Source organism: Biomphalaria glabrata, chromosome 2, assembly GCF_947242115.1.
Source record: "Biomphalaria glabrata chromosome 2, xgBioGlab47.1, whole genome shotgun sequence".
Classification (NCBI taxonomy): domain Eukaryota; kingdom Metazoa; phylum Mollusca; class Gastropoda; family Planorbidae; genus Biomphalaria; species Biomphalaria glabrata.
Genome location: NC_074712.1, coordinates 1,124,096 through 1,140,798, shown reverse-complemented (window position 1 = coordinate 1,140,798; position 16,703 = coordinate 1,124,096). Strand labels below are relative to the sequence as shown.

Sequence of the window (16,703 nt, the reverse complement as noted above, 5' to 3'; positions counted from 1 at the left end):
GCGCCCCGGGCGACACCAACTCTGGCGACGCCTCTGGTAAGAGACAACGTAGACGTTTTGCAAGTAAAGCTTTGCTTTGAATGTATTGCGAGAAACCGGAAACTGGTCCCGATAGTCTGCTCGTCTAATTATATACCTTGACCTTTAGAGACAGCAGAAGTCCCACTGATCAACTGATTGTATGCAACGTTGTGCGTGGGTGGACGTAGCGTCTTGAATGTTGCCAACAAAGTCTGGAAAAGATACAAAGAAGAGTGAGTGAGAGAGAGAGAGAGAGAGAGACTTAAGATCTCAAGGAGGGGGCGGGTAGTCAATGTTAACCGTTAAGTATTCAAGATCTCACAAAAGAGCGGGTGTAGCTGTCATTTATAACCTACATTAAATAAGGATGCCACGTGTCGAGCATAGAGACGAGTCCTCACATCTTGGTTGTTTTACCTAGAACTGTGTTGATGACTTAACCCTTAATCTTGTAGAAATAAATTGAGACAAAAGAACATTATCACCAGAACACTTGCCTCGTGTCTGGCATAGCGACGAGTCCTCACATCTTGGTTGTTTTACCTAGATCTATGTTGATGACTTAACCCTTAATCTTGTAGAAATAAATTGAGACAAAAGAACAGTATCATCAGAACACTTGCCTCGTGTCTGGCATAGCGACGAGTCCTCACATCTTGGTTGTTTTACCTAGATCTATGTTGATGACTTAATCTTGTAGAAATAAATTGAGACAAAAGAACAGTATCATCAGAACACTTGCCTCGTGTCTAGCATTGCGACAAGTCCTCACATCTTGGTTATTTTACCTAGATCTATGTTGATGACTTAATCTTGTAGAAATAAATTGAGACAAAAGAACAGTATCATCAGAACACTTGCCTCGTGTCTGGCATTGCGACGAGTCCTCACATCTTGGTTATTTTACCTAGATCTATGTTGATGACTTAATCTTGTAGAAATAAATTGAGACAAAAGAACAGTATCATCAGAACACTTGTCTCGTGTCTAGCATAGCGACGAGTCCTCACATCTTGGTTATTTTACCTAGATCTATGTTGATGACTTAATCTTGTAGAAATAAATTGAGACAAAAGAACAGTATCATCAGAACACTTGCCTCGTGTCTGGCATAGCGACGAGTCCTCACATCTTGGTTATTTTACCTAGATCTATGTTGATGACTTAATCTTGTAGAAATAAATTGAGACAAAAGAACAGTATCATCAGAACACTTGCCTCGTGTCTGGCATAGCGACGAGTCCTCACATCTTGGTTATTTTACCTAGATCTATGTTGATGACTTAATCTTGTAGAAATAAATTGAGACAAAAGAACATTACCACCAGAACACTTGCCACGTGCACATCTAAAAATAGAACAACTTAAAGAGATTCCGTTTGGATGAAAAGTAGTCATGTGACATGAAAAGTACTGAGGAAGGGAAAAAAGGGGGCGGGGGGGATCTTAACTCTTTCTCTCCTAACTGACGATACCAACGTTGATTCCACCAGAATGTGGTAAATAATTACGGAGAGAAAGAGTTAATAGTGTCTATATTTTTAATACGTTATGTAACAGACAAAAATAATCAGGTAATAAGATATTGGAAGAAAACAGACACCGAACAGATAATTATACGTAATGGAAGTGGATAGAACGCTTGGGAAGTATCTAGACAGCCGCCCACAGCGTAAACTGGGCGGAAATACAATCATACTTTTAATAGAGAGTAGAAGTAGTGATAAAATATAAAACAAGGGATGGAACTCTGTTTTCATTGCCGTGATTCTATAGTCATCATATTTGCGTGACATCTTTGCACTACTAAATCCTGTTGTATTTCTTTCATATTTCCTTCATTCAATTATTCATTGCTGTCTTTATTACTCTCTCTCTCATTCCTCCATGTTACTCCTTTCCTCTTTTGTTTCTCCCTCTTTTTATTTTTAAATTCTTTTGTCTCTCCCTTGATCTATACGATAAAGTAGAATGTAAGGCGAATAAAAATCAAAACCGCTTGACCAATCTTAAGAACTACACTTTGCACATATATTTTTTCTAAAACTTTGACACATATAAGTACTCCATTGTCGCACTGATTTCATTATTTAATAAAATTAACCCTCAACTTTGTGTTTCAAAAGCATGTTTACATAAATTCGTTCCTTATATCTGCGAATTTAGAATTCCTGACGAACATTCTCTCATTAGACATTACGTGAAATGTTACACGTCTCTCATTCGCTTTACTTATAACATTATTATTTTCTTTAATTGTTTCTAATGCACTATATCAGTGACTACATCAGCAATACGCAAGTTAAGACCCGCGGGGCAGCGGGTAATATCTGTCTAGTATGCATTTAAATAGAAGATATTCCTTAAAAAACAACAAGAAGAAGATAAGTACACCATACTCCCCCCTACTTTCATTATTCCCATCTCTTTCCTTCACTCTTTTTTCCTCTTTTCGTATCATACTTTGAATCCTTCCCTCTTTCTCTTCCTTTCTACTCTCTTTTTTCTCTCCTCTTTTATTTCTCTTTATTTCTTCTTTATTCTTCTCTCTCCTACCTTCTCTACTATCTGTTAACCTATGTGCAGAATCAGCCTTGGGAGGCCCTAGGTCAGGGGTTCTCAACCTGTGGGTCGCGACCCCCTTGGGGGGTCGATTGACGATTTGCCAGGGGTCGCCTAAGACCATCGAAAATATGGATTATTATTGTCTATTGATGTGTGTGGGTGGGGTGGGGGGGGTCGCGGCAGAGTGGGGGATTGTAAAAAGGGGTCGCCGAGCATAGTGTGCCCCCTCCCCCCCCCCCCCCCCAAAAAAAAAAAAATTAAGACTGAAAATGAATTATAAACCGTCCTGTCTCTATATTTAAATCAACAAATAAGTTTAATTCATATAGCGCAGTTGGCACGATTGCGCTTCATGGACGATTCATGATCACGTGACTAGAAAATAACGTTTCGACATTTCAACAAAAGGAAAAAAAACAAAGGTCTTCTAACATCTGTAGTCTAACAAGTAGATCTAAACATTCATGAATAAACCTTGAGTCATAGTAGAGACTTGGAGCTAGGCTACTAGACATAGCCGTAGAGTTCTGCTATATTTAAGATTTGATCCATTTTTCGCAATTTTTATCTAAAACAAAATTATTTGAGTCATTTGCGAGGCCCTGGTCGGCTACCTAGTTTGCTTATGCCCCAGACCGGACCTGCTATGTGCCAGATTTTTCCCCTTAACTCGTCCAACAAATATAAAGTGACAAAACAGCAGCACTCTAGCCATTATAAACTCCTCTCCCATGTCTACACAACCTCGTGGGCTTGCTGGCAATGAATACATGTATTTATGACACTTGTTGTTTTGTGATGTGAATTAATGGCTAAGACAAGGTCAAGCAACCAGACGATTAAATCTCGAGTCTAGATGGGCGTTAGAGGTTGTTTTTTTTCATTAATCTTAAAACCTCAACGGTAAGGAGAGCTAACACAGGAGCTGTCATAACAAATATTCTGATGTCCAGAAGAGAGCTTCCGGTTTGTCGTCACATGCCCACGATGTGTCATAACTGTGATAAACGACAGGGATTCTCAAGCTTTCGAAGTTTAAACTCGAGACGAGAAACAAACATATTAGGCTTGAAGAGACAGCTTCACACTAAGAGTTAGGATAATAGGAACCGTAGAGTTAGGATAATAGGAACCGTATGAGCTTAACCTTCTGTCAATTCTAGTAGGGACACTCAACAAGAAAAAAAAAAAACACCAACTCCTAAGCATTTGTTATATGAATGAAACGTCTGTTACAACGCTTATATATAGGAGTTGCTCTGACTGGCTGTGTAGGTCGTTGTGTAGGGGGTTGTATCACTGACAAGCAACTCTTTACTCTAGTTCAATCTTTTGACGACAGTAACGTATTAACATGTAAAAGTAGAGGATTAGCATACTCCCCAAAGAGACAACTCAGAACTTTATAGTTGATGAAACACTTCATTAACTATTCAATTTGTTTACAAGTAGTACGTATGTCGGTACGTGACGTTTTGGCACCGCAGTTTTGGCGGCGCCTTTTTAGCGCGGCCGGTTTGGCACGAGTCGTTTTGGCGCGTGCCGTTTTGGCGCAGGGCCTTTTTGGCGCGAGATATAATTTGACGATAATTTAATAAGCACGTAGCTTTTATATCAATGTTTATTTCACTCTACCATAATATTGTATGTATAGTATAAATTCTAACACCGTCCAGCGAATTGTTATTTATTTTTATTTTTTTTACAGGTTTTGCTTATTTCATGAATATAAGCCTCTAATAAGTCAGATTCCTGAATGGCAATGACATGGTGGCCCCTCCCCTTTATTTGTATCTGAGTTTTGGATGACATTTTTCGATTTCTTTCAAAAAGACATTTTTTTATTTGACATTAGTGTAATATACGAACTAGCTAATTGTCATACTTTAATATAAAAAAAAAAACAGCCTGGTATTGTGTAATGTTAGAGATTTAACAATAATGAAATAACAAACTTAAATACCAAAAATAGTGGACAAAAATATTTATTCTTCTGTACGTCAAAAATATGTCTTAACACAAACACTTATGCAAAACATAGATATGAATAATTCTTTTTAAAGAAATAATACAATGAACGTACATAATGTATTTCGCGCCAAATCGTCCCTTGCGCTTAAACGGCTGCGCCAAAACGACATTAGCGCCAAAACGTTCTGCTATGTACGTATGTGGATCATCAGACCAATTCAACAAAAATACATCGTCCAACATGGACTAACTACGAAAGGAAATAAGAAAATATTTAAAAAAAATAGTTAAAAAAAAAAACAAAGCTTATATTAAGCGTACTTTTATCAATTAGTTTGGATCAGTCCTGTAATTAAATTTGTACTAGATCTAGACTAACAATAACACAAGCATTTATAAAAAAAAAAACAACGACCTGAATTTGAACTCATGGCTCAATCCTTCTCAGGCATCTCAAGCCAACACGTTAACCACTCTACTAATGGAGAGCTTATGAAAATGGAAGATTGTTTAGTTATCTATTGTTTCTATAGTCTCTTTCTATTTTTTAGGTTTGCGCTCACTCAGGCGATGACCTATAAAGGGGACTAATTCAGATTATACTACCACTTCAGTCAATTCTAATTTCATTCCCTCGTTCGAGATACCAAAAAAAAATTATTATTTTCATTAGTTGATTAACTAATTGGTTACATTTTTTAAATTGATTTTTGTGTTGTCAAGTAAAAGAAATAATTGTGCAAAATTTCAGCTTGATCCGAGATTGGGTATGGAAGAAATCACGTGTACAAACTTTTTACCAGACAGACAGACAAACAGACAGAGTGAGTTGATGTAAGCTTTGTAAAAAATGTCCTAGTCTCACAACTCTCTCTAGCTTTAGTCTCCTACACTTCCCTCAATAATACTGAAATCGTATCTAGATCTAACCAATCGTATTGCTTCGCTCTTTCATTGGCTGTTAGGCTCAGTGACGGCCTAGTCCATAGCTATGTAAGTCCCTGGTACAATCATATAGATCTAATAGCATTAGGATAACCAACTCTAGAAAACAAAAAGTATCATTTTCATTCACACCCCTCCCTCTCCCAAAAAGTAAATAGATCACGTGTGTCCGGCTAATTCTAACAAACTGGTCAGTGTAAGGCTAGCCTAGAACTTTAGTAGGCTACGTGTAGTCGGTCATGAAAAGACAACCACGCTCTAGTGTTTGTTGTATGTTGAGTGGTCAGGCGAGAATATACAAACTGACATGGTTGGTCAAGCATGTGGATCTACCCTTACACTAGTTACACAGATAAAATGTTTCTTTACATGCATATTTTTCTTTGCTTACAAGACTGCGTCTATTTCTTTTATGCCATTTTAAACTTTACTGTTGTCTGTGGGCCTATGGTTTTCCGTCATACAGTAAGCCCGAGTAAGCCAATAAATTAAAAAAAAAATTGAGGGTAGACATTTTTCTAAATATTTTAATTGAAGGCGGCAAAAACAAGCATATATTAATACAACTTTTCTTTGTGCAACAATGTGATAGTAACACCATGGGTATGTGGTGCCGAGGTGTATGATAGATACTATCATACCAGTCGGTACTACTGAGATCTAGGTCTACATCCATGGGCGTAGCCAGGGGGGGTTCTTGGGGTTCAAACCCCCCCCCGAAATGAAATCCCCCCCCCGCAAGGGGGGGGGGGGACGGAATTAAGTGACTGATTTTTGCTTTCATTTTATTTATTTTAGGTGAGATTTTAATACTAAATCATCACTTACCACAGCACAGCCGAGGCAGTTTTGAGTTAAAAACCCTCTGCCAGGGGGTTTTGAGTTTAAATCCCCCTACCAGGGGGTTTTGAGATTTTAAAAACCCCTATCAGGGGGTTTTGAGATACAAATCCCTCTACCAGGGGGCTTTGAGTTTAAAACCCCCTACAGGGGTTTTGAATTTTAAACCCCCTGCAAGAGGTTTTTGCAGTTAAATCCCCCTCTTCTATAAAACAAAACAAAAAAAAAAATGCAAACAACAATCCCCAAATTCCAACAGCACAGTTGAGGAAGATTTTAATTTTAAAACCCCATCCAAAATTTACGATAACCCCATCTTCAATATAAAAAAAAACAAATTACACACTCAAAATTATATGAGCGTAGCCAAAGGGGTTTTGAGTTTAACCCCCCTCCCCCTTCCAGTTGGGGTTTGAAGCTAAAAAGTACCTCTTCAATATAAAAAAAAAGCAAATTACACACTATAAAATCTATGAGCGTAGCCAAAGGGGATTTTGAGTTTAAATCCCCCTCCTCCAGATGGCTTTTTCTTTACAGTTTAAAACCCCTCCAGATGGTTTTGAGTTTAAAATTCCCCTACAGAGCGTTTAGAGTTGAAAACCTCTCTCTTCAATATTATTTTAAAACAAACTACAGTCACCAAATTCTATGATCGTAGCTAAATGGGGTTTTGAATTAAAAACAAAACAAAAAAAAAAACTCCAGAGATTTCTTAGTTTAAAACCCCTCAACAGATGATTTGACGAAAAAACTTTCCTTGTCGATATAAATTCTAAAGCGAAATACAGGCATGTAATTCCAAGAGCGTAGTCAAGAAAGGTTACAAATTTCTACCAGTGGCTTGGGCTCCTTAATTAAGTGTGAATAGTCTTCTGCCGAAATTGAAAATCATTAAATGTGTCTCAACAAAGATGGCTAAGACAGATTTTAGGAGTCAGTCATAGAGATCGGGTCTAAATCAAAGAAATCATATGCCGAACTGGGAGTCGAATCCTTAGTAAGGTTGTGACAGAGCGTCGCATGAGGTTTTGCGGGACATGTTTTCCGACAAAATGAATTACGCAAAATAAGAGTTGCGGAAACAGCTTGCCGGAAAATGCGCCGAACGGCGCTAGAGGGTCTAAGTCAGTAAGAATAGCACATTAGGTTTTTGAAATAAAACTTTTTAATAGCAAGATAATGCACTGTAGATACCTCAGAATATGCATTTTGTTGGCTTTCAATACCAGAAATAGTGCTCGGCGGCGGGGCTTCGCCCCGCGCTGGGGGAGCGCTGCGAACTCCCCCAGACCCCCTTGCTAGCAAGGGCGGGGAGTCTACAATAAACAATAAACGTCTTCCGAAAGGGTCAGAATGTAATAAAGATTAATTATGTACACACACACACACATATATATATTTTTTTTTGGGGGGGGGGGGGGAATCCTTCCCCCCCCCCCAAAACCCTCCCCGAAAAAAAATCCTGGCTACGCCCATGTCTACATCTATAATAATATAGATCTCAAAGTATTGGCATAAGCAACTCTAGGGAAGAAAAAACATTTTCCTCCACAGCCCCTCCCTGACGAAAAAGTAAAAAAGGCTGGGAGTCTGACTAATGTTAACAACCTGGTCACATATATGTCACATTTGGTCTATTCTGACGTCACCCGGTAAAAATCTAACCATTTTGGATGCGCAGAAAAATTACGTAAAAAAAAACATCACTGACTAAGTTATAAGAATAATATATTTCTTCTTATTATTATTATAGATATTATATAGCGCTACTTTTATGCTTATAGCATGCTCAGAGCGCTTTGGTCCAATCTCATTTGTGGACCAGTGGGGGGGGGGTATCTAGGAATTCCCCTTTCTAGCAATTTCTGCCTTTAGGCACTCAGTAAACGCAACTCTACCCGAGTCGGGTGTCGAACCTCGAGCTCCAGCCAAAACAAGCCAAGTTCAAGCGCACTTAGCCTCTCGACCACGCTTCCCTGTACACTCTTTCTCTCTTCCTCTTTCAACACTCATTCGCACCATCCCACATTCACACTATGCTGGGCACGTAACAACATAATAAATAATAAGGCTTGTCTTCGAGTCCGACGATTAGTGAGGAGTGCAGTATTTCCCGTGGCTGCGCAGACCCAGCTTTGACCTTCATACTTTGCCACATCCAGGGCAAGCATAACCATTGTCCGCAGGTGGTCGATTTAGATTTTCTTTTCGCCGTCTGCGTTTGTCTTCGGCAGCGGATTTTCTTTTGGTCTCAAATGTGTATCCTGTGGCCTTTTTGAGTGACCTCCAGCTGTCTCGTTCTGAGGCCGCATGCAACCAGGTGCTCTCTTCTATGTCAGCCAAGGAAAGTTGACGCTTAAGCTGGTCTTTGAAGCGTTTCCGTGGGGCGCCTCTGTTACGTCGACCACCTTTTAGCTCACTAAAAAAAAGACAGCCTTTGGCATACGTTCGTCTCCCATACGGGATACGTGCCCTGCCCAGCGTAACTGTCGGACCATAAGAAGTCCCTCTATACTGTACGTATACAGTAATAAATAATAATAAATAAATAATAATACAACATATTACATCAAAAATTGTCAAAACCATCGGAGTTTCCCTTTAAGAAAGACGGTACATAGGCCTGCTATTTGAACACATTGGAGGGGGGTGAGTGGAGAGGTGGAAGCATAGCTGGAAGAAGTTACTATAGATTTACATTAAAAGGAGAAGATGACTTAACACACAATGACAATGACGGTAAAGCTTACATCCTAAGTAAATACTTTGCATCAGCATTCTCAGCCCTAGGAGACAAAGACATTTTACTTAATTTGAACCAAGTAGACAACATAGGAGATATAGATGTACAAGAAAAGGGGATTCAAAAACTATTAGCAAACATTAAACCTAATAAAGCATCTGGACCTGATGGTATTCCAGCTAGATTACTCAAAGAACTAAGCAATGAGCTAGCACCAGCTCTTCCCTAGTGCTATTAGAGCATGGAATGGGTTGCCTGAGCCAGCCAGGAAAACCAATGACTTAGCAGACTTTAGATCATTGGTTAATATGCATGACAGAATGCATGACACGTAGGACGTAATCATTTTCTTTTTTGTAGTAACGTCTGTATTATATAAGATAAGATAAATTAATGTGAAGATAAAACTATACGTTCCATTCTTAAGTCGATAACCTTTCATACCATCAATGTATAGACGTCCTTCATACCATCAATGTATAGACGTCCTTACTAACATAATTTTTATTGAAATCCGTGACGACATGTGAGTTACAAATGTCGATAGTCATTATGTTGTCAAATTATTGTGCAATAAAAAATATCAATAAGTAACTGCAGTCCTACGGAGTCTCTGTCATGACACATACTGCATCATTATTATTTAGAGAAAAAAAATATAGCTAAGCTACTTGACTAGTTTAGGAGCAGGGTAAGATAACTCATCAATGTTTCGTCAATTGTAGATATGCAACCAAATAAGCACGACACACACACACACACACACATAGACACATACGCACAAAAGCCGTTATTTCACCTTTCAAACTCATAATTTGTTTCAATCGATAGCCACAGGATAACTCCACGACACTGATTCTGTCGCAGACGTCAGCGTTTTAGATTGAAACTTTATTGACATCATCCTGTTTGCTTTTAGATCTATTTAGAGTTGGCATGATTCGTATTTTATATACATATATATTGTAACGAGTCTTTGTATAGTTACGCGTAGACAAAGCGCGACAATCAACTAAAGAACTTGGCAAGACATAAAGATAATGTGGTACTTTCATACAACTGAATTGACTGGTAAAATTACAGCCCAAGTACGCTATTCTGCCTTATCGTGGCACCCAGGTGGAAACGATTACTTTATGAAGTAATTAGGCTAAATGAATAGCAAAACAAAACTCCTGTGGGAGTGTCCAAGGGAATGCGAGAGCTTTCCCATTGCACGGTGCGGAGTTGAAAAAGAGCTTCCAAGTCCCTGTCGCCGTTCCTCAAAGGACCGTTGCACTAATGGCGAGTCCTGCACGGTTAGCTTGGTACAACATAGCAAAATAGCGGAGGTTCCCGGTGTACTCGGCCTTCGGCCATGCATTTTAGTCCATGCGCCGGCGTGCCAGATACATCGGAAATAGCAATGCTTTACATAGGCATTGACTTGGACCTCTTCCAGACAGAACGGTTGTTCAAGCAGGCTTACATGCCTAGAGCTCGAAGAGCCTCGGCTCAGCTCTTTTGACAATGAAACGGTACAATTACAGAGCTTTACTGAACTCAATTTTCATTTTATAAATGTTTTAAAACGAGCAAAATATATTTTAAAAAAATACTTTATTACAAAATTATATAAAAGAAAGCACCGCACAATCACTGCCACATCATTCTCATTCATTCATTCATCATCATCATCATCATCATCATTGGCCTCCTACAGTCGTGAAACGACTATGGTTCATCTCGAACACTTTTTGGGGGCTTTGTGTAAGCGAGATGAAAGCATCTTTCTCATTACTGCAAGAATTATCTTCCCCCTTTCTGTATAAAACAAAATAAATTAATTAATTCGTTAATTTTCGGATTGATTTACATACTGTCTTGGACTAAAAATAATTGTACAAAATTTCAACTTGACTCGAGAACTTTACATGTTGGACTGATATTTCATGCAACTTCCCTCAATATAAGTTTTTTTTTTTTTTTTTTTTTTATAGTAATTTTTAAATTTGACTTGATATATGTTTAAAAATATTTTATTTAATATTTCTTTTAGTCGTAGAAAGCACTAAATGTTTATGTCTGCGTGTATATGTATAAATTATTAAAATGTGTCATTAAAATAATAATGAAAAAAAAATATGTTCCCATGCCGGGAATCGAACCCGGGCCGCCTGGGTGAAAGCCAGAAATCCTAACCACTAGACCACATGGGATATACACATTAGATGAAAGGGACGCAACAAACCAAGGTTTACCTACCTTTTCATTTAGTTCGTTAGATTATGCTAGTGTTACAGTTAGAAGTTAGACTAACCCCTTAAGTTTTCTTTCAGCCACATTCACATTGTAAATTTTTTCATTCGATATTCTAATAATAATAATAATAATAATAATAATAATAATCTTTATTGTTTGTATGGAAATTTGTCTTACAATTTGTGCATTACACCAAACAAAAAAACATTATAACTATAAGAAACCAAAGTGTACATTCCCACCAGACTCAATCATAATTTACATGTGACAAAGTTTATATCCGATTGTTCTTACTTAACGATGTGATTGCCAGTGGCAATGAAATTCTTTCCCACAGTGCAGTAGAAGCTCACACATGACAAAAAATGACATAGATCTGTAGCCTGTATATTGGTACAATGTATACCTATGTTGAACTGCGCAGTCCCTGGTTGTCTTAGGTATAGGACGTTATGTTCTAGGCAGGGGCGGACTGGCTATATGGGCATTCGGGCAAATGCCCGGTGGGCCGGTAACCAAATGGGCCTGTAGGGCCACCGAAAGGCATCCTTTTAGAGCCAACTCACGTAGCGATCAAAAAGCAACATAAGGCCTATACTTCTTCTAAAAGCTATAAAGTTCATTGTATGCATGCGTACAGTTATCGATACATTATCAAACTTAACAAATCAATCATTATCAAATTTAACAAATCAATCATTATCAAGTTTAACAAATCAATCATTATCAAATTTAACAAATCAATCATTATCAAATTTAACAAATCAATCATTATCAAATTTAACAAATCAATCATTATCAAATTTAACAAATCAATCATTATCAAGTTTAACAAATCAATCATTATCAAATTTAACAAATCAATCATTATCAAATTTAACAAATCAATCATTATCAAATTTAACAAATCAATCATTATCAAATTTAACAAATCAATCATTATCAAATTTAACAAATCAACCATTATCAAATTTAACAAATCAATCATTATCAAATTTAACAAATCAACCATTATCAAATTTAACAAATCAACCATTATCAAATTTAACAAATCAACCATTATCAAATTTAACAAATCAACCATTATCAAATTTAACAAATCAACCATTATCAAATTTAACAAATCAACCATTATCAAATTTAACAAATCAACCATTATCAAATTTAACAAATCAATCATTATCAAATTTAACAAAACGTAGCCATTGGGGGTTGGGGCGGGGAAGAAAGTGTTTCAACACAGTTGGTCAATAACAACACTGACTAAACAAATACTTCATAGTAACAGGTATAATCAAGCTGTTCCTATACCGGTATGTAAGATGATAACTTATAATTAGGCCTAAGTTCTTTTAAAGATGGTAGATGGTAGCCTTATAGTCTTTCTTGAGATGGTAAGCCATTAAGATAACACTTTGAAAACTTTAAACAAGAGATGGTAACTCAAACCTTTCTTGAGATGGTAACAGTTTTCCTTTCTTTTGGGATGGTATAATAAAAGATGGAGAATTAAAACTGAAATCTTTCCTTCCAATCCAGTCTGAAAGTCTGCAAGTCACACGCCCACACAGCTTATTTGTTTTCTCAATCCCATGGTAGGCTACTAATGATTAGTGTCGTTAGTATCACAAATATCAGATTTAACTATGTACTAGACCAGTGAGTCCCAAACTTTTTCATGAAGGAACACTTCACACATTCTGTGTATTTAGCGGAACATTTGGCTTACATTTTTTTTATATGGAAAATAATTATCGTGGTGGGCTTCCTAGTTAATTATTTCCAACAGTTCATGTAACACAGGGGTTCTCAACCTGTGGGTCGCGATCCCTTTGGGGGGGTCGATTGACGATTTGCCAGGGGTCGCCTAAGACCATCAAAAAATAAGGATTGTTATTGTCTATTCTTCTATTGCTGTGTGTGTCTAGGGGAGGTGGGGGGGGGGGGGTCGCGGCATAGTGGAAGATTGTAAAAAGGGGTCGCAGAGCTTAAAAGGTTGAGAACCGCTGATGTAACCCCCATTTAGGCCTCGCGGAGCACTAGGGTTCCGCGGAACACAGTTTGGGAAACACTGTACTAGAATTTATTTTTTTTTACTAGACAATACAAAATTTATGACTTGACTTTTAACTCTAACTCTCCTAACAGACGATACCAGCGTTGATTCCACCAGAATGTGGTAAATAATTACGGAGAGAAAGAGTTAATTACGTGTTTATTATTTTTTTTTTAGTAGGCCTTCGTTTTAATACAAAGGTTGTTATTTTTAAACATTATTTATTATTTTTTTTAGGCAACAGTGAAGTTCACTATAGTGTCCTTGAAATTGTTTGGTTTATAGTGAAACTCTCCTATACAATTATTACAAAAATGTCCGATAAGTAGGCTAACAAAGTCCTTTATATGATTAAATGCTAGTTAAATAAGTATTAATTTCGCTTGAAGTTTATTATAATTTAAATGAAAAGGTTAGTTAACACTGACGGCTTCATCAAGAATCTATTTAAAACAACAGCAAAAAAAAAAAAAGTCAAGACTAATTGTTATTAACTTCAATGCATCAGTCTATTAGAACTCATTCACACTAATAACGTAACGTCTTATCATATATATTGTAGACGTTGCTTCAATAAAGAAAATAATTAGGCCTACTTCCTACGCATTTCATGTGAGAGAGAGAGAGAGAGAGAGAGCATTATGATTGCGTAAAATCACAAGTAATCATACACACACACCTGATACACACGCGCTCAGATGTATTCAATGGTTACTTTGACAAGTACTAATTGTTTATCGATCACTGACAGACTGCCCAACTGAAACAACAAATATTTATAGTTTATCTATTACTGACAGGCTGTTCTATTCATACAACAAATCTGTAGCTAAAAGTGACAGATTGTACTATTCAAACAACAAGCGTGCATCGAGACCAAAGTGAGTTGGATAATGTTTCCTGACTCTCTTGAGTGAGATGAACAAAGTGGATAAACAAATACACTATCTTTCTAGCGGGAACAATAAGCAATGTTGAGGTGGTCAAAAAATGAGGCGTTATCAGTAATTATAACCCTAAAACGACTAAATCAACTAATATTGTGACTATCACTGTGGCGCCAATGACCGAAACAGTATTGCTGACCTTCAAAAAAAAGTCTCTTAGGGAAACAAATCGTCTGTGTGGCTCCATCATCCCGTTTCCAAACTGACAGGTGTGGACCGGGAGCCCTTCACACCAAGACTTGTCTGAAGGTTCCGCAATACCAATGACCATTACTACGATTGTGATAATGACCATTACTACGATTGTGATAATGACCATTACTACGATTGTGATAATGACCATTACTATGATTGTGATAATGACCATTACTACGATTGTGATAATGACCATTACTATGATTGTGATAACGACCATTACTATGATTGTGATAATGACCATTACTACGATTGTGATAACGACCATTACTATGATTGTGATAACGACCATTACTATGATTGTGATAACGACCATTACTACGATTGTGATAACGACCATTACTATGATTGTGATAACGACCATTACTATGATTGTGATAACGACCATTACTATGATTGTGATAACGACCATTCCATTACTACGATTGTGATAACGACCATTCCATTACTACGATTGTGATAACGACCATTCCATTACTACGATTGGTCGTGTCTTAGACGTAGAGTCAGTGTCAAACAAAAAGTCAAAAACCCTTCGACTAGGACACAAGTATTAATATATCTTCATCTTCACCTATCCCTTAGCCTGTTGAAACGTTTGTACAAGTGCTCCTTCTTCCCTAGTGCTATTAGAGCATGGAATGCGTTGCCTGAGCCAGCCAGGAAAACCAGTGACTTGGCAGAATTTAAGTCATTGTTTTATATGCATGACTAAATGCATGACGCGTAGGACCTAATCATCTACTTTTTTGAAGTAACGTCTGTATTATATAAGATAAGATAAGATAAGCTCACTAGAAAGACTCCTTGCAATGTTGAAGCAATAAAGGAAATAAAATGAGATATTATAAGAGTAGCCTACGTCCAGCTTCATCATGGAGAAATGGATTGAAAATAAACAACTCTTTTTATGTCCCTTTATAAGCTGTTTTTAAACTGTAGATTGTTGTGTGATGAAAGTTTGGTATGCAGATCTAGTCTACTATTTGGTATTCTCTGATCTAATGGTATTAATTGTGTACAGTTAGTTTGATCGATTTTTATGATCGATCTTTCTGATCCTTTAATTATTTCACCAAAGCTGTCGCCATGTTTACATGTTAAGACATATTTCCGAATTCGACCTTGACATATTTTGAACAGTGTCCATAATGAAATTCAAAAGTGGGGAAATTTAAAAAAAGAGGGGGGGGGGGTCAATGTGCGACTAATCAATAATTAGACAAAGTGATTGGATGCTAAAACCAAAGGTAGGGACAAACGTGTTGTATGAGCCTCGTTACGGTGGTCTCGGGTTCCAACCCTGACATCCACTGAGTCCCGCAGAAAGTTTTGGGACGTAATCCTCTTTACTTCTGACAGTCTGAGACTTACAAGTTAGATATACATGTCAAGCACGGGGCATAGGCGTCCCCATTTAATAAAATAATGAAATGCGTTCCCAATCTTAGTCACGTGACATATTTATTGTACAACAAAATTATAAGTTTGTTACGTCACCTAATAACCCTGCCAGTAAATCGACCATATTTTATTGTCCCAATTGACCAACTATATCAACTTCAGTTAAAAAAATGTTTGTTTGTAAAACGTTTAACATGTTTCGGATGTTCCTTCAGAGTTGAAGATAGTTTACTTCCTAGTCCAAACCTCCCGCAGGACGACGGGGGATGGGAGCGGGCAGGGTTTGAACCCTCGACCGTCGATAAATCCGAACGACAGTCCAGCGCGCAAACCGCACGACCAGGCAGTCAGGTAAGAGGATTGTCACATTCCAGGTAAGTCGAGGAAGAAAAGAAGCACCTGAAGCGCTTTAAGAGAGCTCCACACCTAGCGACTATTAGCTGGCCTACTAACCCTCGACACCTAATAGTTGATGGATTGAGTTAAACATAAAAATAAATAAAAGTAGAGAGAAAAAAACAACAACTCTGCTAGAGGGTGGGGCGCCCATCGCGGTGGCTTTTGTTTCATACACCGCTTGGCTACCAACAAATGGAGGCTTGAGTTTGATCCCCAAATTGAGTTGAGTTTACTGAGAGCCTAAAGGCATTACTGAAACTTTCCCCCAGTACCATCCTCCCCCGATGTTTACAAACTAGTGGTATTAGAGCAAGGAATGGGTTGCCTGAGCCAGCCAGGAAAACCAGTGACCGGGCAGAATTTAAGTCATTGGTTA

At 37.7% G+C, this 16,703-nt stretch overlaps 1 protein-coding gene and 1 non-coding gene across 3 annotated transcripts in view; one reads left to right on the top strand and one right to left on the bottom strand.

Moving 5' to 3' along the window:
• LOC106075821 (synaptotagmin-15-like) overlaps positions 1-16,703 on the top strand; it is a 64,002-nt gene that overhangs the window by 25,580 nt on the left and 21,719 nt on the right. The gene's annotated exons all lie outside the window — the stretch shown is intronic.
• Positions 11,212-11,283, bottom strand: Trnae-uuc (transfer RNA glutamic acid (anticodon UUC)). The gene has a single exon. It is a non-coding gene; the product is annotated as a tRNA-Glu (tRNA).